The following is a 7,475-nucleotide window of genomic DNA, read 5'->3' on the forward strand; positions in this document are numbered from 1 at the left end:
GGAGAAATGAAGTGATACGTTTTAGCATCATCCCAAATTAATTTAGAATTTCTCACTTTATAGCCCAATCACTCAAGTATTAAAAAACCCTTCTATAAAAATTTGGTATGAAATGTTCCATTCAGCCCAGCAGTGAAATTTTTTTCTTGTATTTGAGAAAAAGTGAAAAGAAAAACAACAGATGTTGAATTATAGAAATAAGAATTTCAGATGGTTTATTTTCTTTGGAATTCATGTAACTTTAGGACAGACCCATTTATTTAAATTACATTTTACAGATGGGTTGTCTGTGAAGAGATTCCTCCTGGGAGTGGAAAAAAGTAAAAAGAAAAAAAAGAAGAAGAAGAAAAATCCGAGTTCTCTTCTGCAATGGCTCTTCATGTCTTTGGGCAAAATCCTCCTTATGGATAGATTGTTTTCTTTAGCCCACATTTCTACCAAAAATGGCAGGGCCTTGCCTCCATCCCGAATGTATACAGCCTGCCTCTCTAATACCCAGTAGAATCAAATCCTCTCTGCTCTTGTCAGTCAAGTTTCCTTCTAGGTATGTTCTTGTAACAAAATTTCTTTCCTTCCCTATCTTTTTTTAAAGATTTCTATTTACTTGAGAGAGAGAGAGAGAGAAAGTAGGGAGAGAGAGAAGCAGACCCCTGCTAAGCAGGGAGCCAGATGCAGGGCTTGATCTAAGGACCTGGAATCATGACCAGAGCTGAAGGCAGGTGCTTAACCAACTGAGCCACCCAGGGGCCCCTCCTTTCTCACTTTTTTTTAAAAAGAAGCTTTTGCGTGATCTTGCTTTTAAGATGGAATTTGCTAGAGACAATTGCATAAATTGTACAAGCCCCCAACTGTAGTTCTTCATGATTGTTCCTTCGTACTTTCATTTTTCTTGTGTGTTCTGGTATTTTTATTTGTCTTCTTTGGCCTTTCTTGCTCTCTTGTTGTCCTCTGTCTCTCTTTGTCTCTCTGTCTCTCTCTCTTTAGGATTTATTTACTTATTTGAAAGAGAGTAAGAGAAAGCAGGGAGGAGGAGGAGAAGGAAAGAATCTCAAGCAGATTCTCCAGGAAGCCTGACTTGGGGCTCCATCCCATGGCCCTGAGATCAAGACCTGAGCCAAAACCAAGAACCAGACACACTTAACCGATGGAGCCACCCATGCATCCCCTCCTTTTAATTCCACTTTCCAATTCTTGCCAACACATTTCCATCTGTGGTCATTTGACTTATGCGTGATATCTACTTCCACTTAATACCTGAGAGTTTTAGATCCAACATCCAAAAGTCTGTTTTGGGCTTTTCTCACAATTTGAAAGGACTATGGAGCCCCTTTAAGGAATTTCTAGCCTCAGCAACAAAATTGTATTTTAACCTGTCTCTGTCTTTTAAAAAAAGATAAAATTGTATTTTAAATCTGTCTCTGTCTTTTCAAGCTCATTTATTCTCATAGATTTGCTTAATGTCATTACATAGTTTACCTTTAAGTTATATTTCTAACCAGCATTTATCTAAATTCCTTCCTTCTTTTTCCCCCTCCTTTAACTACATTACATGTTTATTTCAAGATATTAAAACTGTTCATTAAAATACAATAGACTGAATATACAAATGGACAATAGTCAGACCATATATAAAAATAGAATTCTGAGGGTGCCTGTGTGGCTCAGACATTTAAACATCTGCCTGCGGCTCAGGTCATGATCCCAGGGTCCTGGGAAGGAGCCCTGTCCTGTCTTGGGTTCCCTGCTCAGCGGGGAGTCTGCTTCTCTCTCTCCCTCCCCACTGCTTGTGCTTGCCTTCTCTCACTCTCAAATAAATAAATAAAATCTTTTTTAAAAAATAAAAATAGAACTCTGGGATGCCTGGGTGACCGTCAGTTAAGTAAGTGTCTGACTTTTTATTTCGGCTCAGATCATAATCTCAGCATCCTGGGATCAAGCCCCATGTTGGACTCTGCACTCAGCAGGGAGTCTGCTTGAGGATTCTCTCCCTCTTCCTCTGCCCCTCTCCTGCTTGCACTCTCTCCATCTCTCTCTAAAACAAATAAATAAATATTTTTAAAAATAGAACTCTGATCTATAATCTGCAGCTCCAGCTCAGGGAAACAACCCATTATCTACAGGAATCAGCCCAGGAAGTCAGCATGTTATCTAAATGTCAGACCTCTGGGAAATCAGGCCACTGTCTGTAGCAACCAGTTCAGGAAGCCAAATAATAATTCCTATAACAGTTGACCCCAAATGGCCATGACTCCATGAATAACTGGCAGCTTCCCTAATCTTTGTCTCTGCTTCCAACTTAGGACCAATCAGAGAAAGCCAAATACATTTCCCCCCAACCAATTACATGTGATCCAGGCTTCCAGTTAGACTACTTTCGGCTTCCCCACAGCAACAACCTCCAATCAGGGTATCCTTGAAGCTGTCTCTTTTTTCTACTGTAAAGCTTTCTCACACTTCAGCCTGACTTGGAGTCTCTGCCAAAGCCCACTTGATGATGGCAGCTGACTCCCTCACTATTGCAAGCCCTGAACAAACAGCATTCACTTGTCCTCATGGGGTTGGTCTTTATTTACTTCCTGAAAATTTTGCAAGGCCTCAAGGTCAACCAGAGTAGAGGGCTTCAGGTCTTCTCAGGTCTGTACTAGACATGGGTATAACCCTGCATATATTTTTTTTAAAGATCCTGAGGACCCCAACTGCGATTTCACATCATGACCCCCGACTATTTTCACCAAAGTCCTATGTTAAAGCTTTCCCCAAAGTTCAGTAATGCCAAGGCTCTGTGACCAGGGCTTTTCCAGGGAGACACGAGACAGGTCAAATAGGGACCATTCTCTGTGCATGGGGCTTTTCAAGGGACTCCAAATCAAGTCAGCCCCCTTAGTGGCTATAAGACTGCTGCTTTTCACAGCAAATGCCAACTACTTTTCTTCGGGGATGCCATTGAGCTCTGAAAAAGTTGATTTCAACCATTTTTTCCCCCCCGCTTAGTGTGTAAAGATGGTCCAGAACTCTGCTCAGCATCTCCGTTTATTAGCAGCTGCTTTCTGGTTGGCTTTTCTCTTTCTTGTCCTATGCCACTCAGAAATTGTCAAATGTGTATGTGCTATGGTGAGTGCTGTGAGATGTATAAGCCTGATGATTCACAGACCTGTACCCTTGGGGCAAATGATACATTGTATGTTAATTTAAAAAAACTAAAATAAAAAAAGTTATGACTGGTAATCCTACAATGCCCCCCCCCCCAAAATTGTTGACTGTCTGGAGAACAAAGGGAACTCAGAATGTCTGGCTTACTTTGTTGTGTTTTCTTTCCTTCCTTGACTTTGGTCTTGTAAACCCTGAGCTTTTTGAAAACTGGAAGCTCCCAATTTTTTGACTCTCCTCTGCTTCTCTGCTTCATAATAACCACTGGCTTCAAGATGTTGGGTTAACATCAAAAAAGAGAAAGAAAACAAATTCTTTGGTATCTCCTTATAGAGGGACACTAGTCCCATCATGAGAGCTCCACCTTCATGAAGTCACGCAGACCCAATTACCTCCCAAAGACCCATCTCCAAAAACCATCCAACTGGAAGTGAGAAGCTTCAACAGAGAAATTTTGCAGGGACACAATTCAGGTTGTAGGCCCATATTTTCTGCCACCCCAGCCATCACGCATTCTGTCCCAAAGCTTTCTGTCACACTCTAGTCTGCATTTTCTAGAATTTTATATCATTTTATTCCTATAGTCTATAATTTTTAATGGCTGTTTTATGTTTTTCAATTCTGCATAATTATTTCTGAGATTCATCTGTGTTGTGGGTATCAATAGTTCATTCCCTTATATTACTGAGTAGTATTCCATCATGCGACTATACTATGGATTGTTGGTTGACTCACCAATTTATGAATATTTAGATTATTTCTAGTTTGGGTCTATTAAAAATAAAGTCACTATTAACATTTGTTTATATAAATTTTTGGGTGAACATATGCCTCTATTTTTCTTGGGCAAATACTTAAGAATAGAAAGACTGGGATCGAATGGTAGGTATAAGCCTAACTTAAAACAATTCTGTTACACCTTTTTCCAATGAGGTTGGATCATTTTTCATTCCTACCAGCAGTGTATGAAACTAGGTTTGGCCAATCATTTTAATTTTAGCATGTCAAATATATGGGCAGTAGTATTGCATTGTGGTCTTATTATGCATTCCTTAATGACTATTAATGTTGATCAACATTTCATCTGCTTATTTTCCACTCAAAAGGGGGTTTTTTTGGGAGGGGGAGTGTCTGTAAAACGTTTTACCTATTTTTAAATTATTTTCTTATTATTGAGTTTTGAGAGGGCACAGTATATTCTAGCTAGAATTCCTGTGGCAAATATATGATTTGAAATACTGTATCTTAGTATGGGGCTTGTGTTTTCATTCTTACCAGTGTTTCATCAGGATAAGAGTTTTCGATTTTGATGAAGTAAAATTTAGCAATTCATTCTGTTATAGATGTGCCTTTGGTGTTGACCCTCCACCCCCCCTCCGCCACAGGTAAAACTTGCCTCAATGCAGGCTCTCACATACACAAATTCTTCTATACTTTCTTCCAGAATTTGCACAGTTGTAAGATTTACATTAAGGTATATGATCAATATTGGATTAACTTTTGTATTTTCTTTGAGGTATGGACTGAACTTCCCTTTTTTAAACAAATGTATATCTAATTTCCAGCTCTATCTTTTTTTTAATTGAATTCCCTTTGCACCTGTGTCAAAGATTAATTTTCCATATATGTGTGGGTCTATTTCTGTACAATCAATTCTCTTTCATTGGCCCATTTGTCTCTATTTGTATCAACATTTGTATCATTGATTAATGTAACTTTAAAAGAAATCTTGAAATTAGGTAACATTGGTTCTCAAAATTTGTTCTTTTTCAAAGTTATTTTGACTATTCCAACTTCTTTGTACTTTCATATGAGTTATAGAATGTTACTTTCTGGAAAAAAGAGTGCAGGAATTTTGATTTGGATTACATTAAATCTGTAGATCAATTTGGGGAGAATTGATATTGAATACCCAGCTTGCCAGTCAATGAACAGATTATGTCTCTCCGTTTACTTAGGCTTTCCTTTATTTCCTTCAGCAAAGTTCTGTCATTTTTAGCATAAAGTTTTCTCAAGTCTTTTGTCAACTTTATCACTGAATATTTCATATTCTTGATGGTCTTTTAGACAGTTTTTCTTTCAATTTATGATTGTACATTGCTAGCATGTAGAAATGAAATCGGTTTTTATATGTTGATTTTATATCCCACAACCTTGGTAAACTCATTGTTTCTATAAGTTTTGTTGTAAATTCCATAACATTATCTACATAAATGATCATTATGAACATTATTTCTTGAAATATTTTTTCTGTGTCTCCAAAGAATGGGAAGGCTCTTGATGTTGTTGCTCAGCTGAGGCCATTTTCTTTGCTTTTGGTGCTTTTTTTCTTTTCTCTCTGTTTCATTTTGAGTTTTTTCTCTATCAGTATGTCTTCTAGTTTACTAATCTATACTTTGGCAATAGCTAATCTGTCATTAACCTATGCAGCATAGTTTTCATCCCATACAGTGCCATTTTCCTCTCTAGACATTTGATTTGGTTCTTCTTTAAAAAAAAAAAAAAAACAACAAACTCTTGCATATCGTAATTTTTGAACATATAGAACACAGTTGCAGTAACTTCTTTAATGTCTTTATCTGTTAATTCTAACATTTATGTCAGTTCTGAGGTGGTTTTAACTGATTACTCCCCTCAACATAACCCCTACCTTTCTGCCCTTTTGCATGCCTGATAATCTTTTTGTTGTTGTTGTTTTCAGATTTTATTTATTTATTTGAGAGAGAGAGAGAGAGAGAGAGCATGAGTGTGGGGAAGGGGGAGAGGGAAAAGCAGACTTCCCGCTGAACAGGGAGTCTGACTCAGGGCTCCACCCCAGGATCCGGGATCATGACATGAGCCCAAGGTAGACACTTAACCGACTGAGCCACCCAGGTGCTCCACATGCCTGGTAATCTTTGATTAAAAGTCAGATATTGTGAATTTTACCTTGTCAGCTGCTGAATAATTTTTATTCCTATCAGTATCCTTAAGCTCTTTTTCTGGGGCACAGTGAATTTACTTGGAAACTGTTTTATCTTTTTGGGTCTTGCTGTTAGGCTTTTTGGGATGAGCCAGAGAATTGTTGGGTCCAGGGTGAATTATTCCATTACTAGGCAAGATGTTTATGTATACTCCACCTAATGTCTCCTGAGTCATGATGTTTTCTTATCTTTTTGGTATGAGTAAACACTATTTCTTTCCTTGCGTGAGCACCGGGCATTGTTATCTCTAATCCTTTAGGACAGTCATTTTTCCAGTGTCAGTCAGTTTCCTCGCATACATTAACTTCCTAGTTCTTGGCTAAATACTAGCATGGGGTTTCCTGAGGTGTCCTGAGTTTTCTTCCCACTCTGGTATCCTGCCCTGTCTAGCTGTTTCGGTCTCTCCACACCGTCAGAGTCCTGTTTCTGAATTTTTATATGGTGGTCCAGGGACCATAGCCTCTGTAAACACAGCGGAGCAGAACAAGATGATCCCTCTCAAGGGCGACAGGAAGACCACAATAACTTTCAGGGAAGTTCAACCATTGGCTGGTTGTTTATCAGTACTGTGCAGGTCAGAATCAGGGCAGAATGTTCTAAGGTGACTGCACAAATTTGCCCCTTGATTGGTATAAAATTGTTACAACAATGGTTAATACTCTCTCTCCTTGATTTATAGTCAAACCAAACACGTGCCTTGAATCAGTGTGTCAGAGAGCATGTGAGTAAATTATCTTTGAATCAACCTATGAAAGAGAACACAATGTCTCTGACAAAGACATATTGTTCCCTGAACTGAATGCTGGCATTTCTCACTATGATTTTGATTACATATGGACTCATATTTATTTCTGTCCGGACTTTTCTCTGAAATCATGATGGAAGTTCAAGGGAGACCATTCAGCAGACAAAATGTTTTCCACACACCTTGTTCAAAGAGCATATTCAAATTATATAAAACTTGCGAATTGTTTTCTGCTTTGGAGGGTACATGCATGATTCAGGCATAATAAATGAATCTGCTCAGTCACTCTCCATTGCCAGATAAGGAAGTACATAAAAATTACTCATGGGACCCAGAATGTAATCCAAATAATTGAAAGAGTATTATGAATGCCTGAGGGTAAATAAGATGGGTGCCTTAAGATATTGAATGGCTGCCATGTGAAAAAGTAAAAATATTCTGTTTGGCTTAGGAGACACACAGTTCATATTAATGGTTCAAAATTTTCATGTGTTAAATTTGGTTTTGTTGAAGAATAAATTTTCTACCAAGACGATTCCATCTTGGAATAAATTTCTTCACATAATAGTTATCATTTCTTTCACTCACAAATACTTTTATTTTTAAAGCATTTTGTGTGG

The sequence above is a fragment of the Mustela lutreola genome, chromosome X, assembly GCF_030435805.1.
Source record: "Mustela lutreola isolate mMusLut2 chromosome X, mMusLut2.pri, whole genome shotgun sequence".
Lineage (NCBI taxonomy): Eukaryota > Metazoa > Chordata > Mammalia > Carnivora > Mustelidae > Mustela > Mustela lutreola.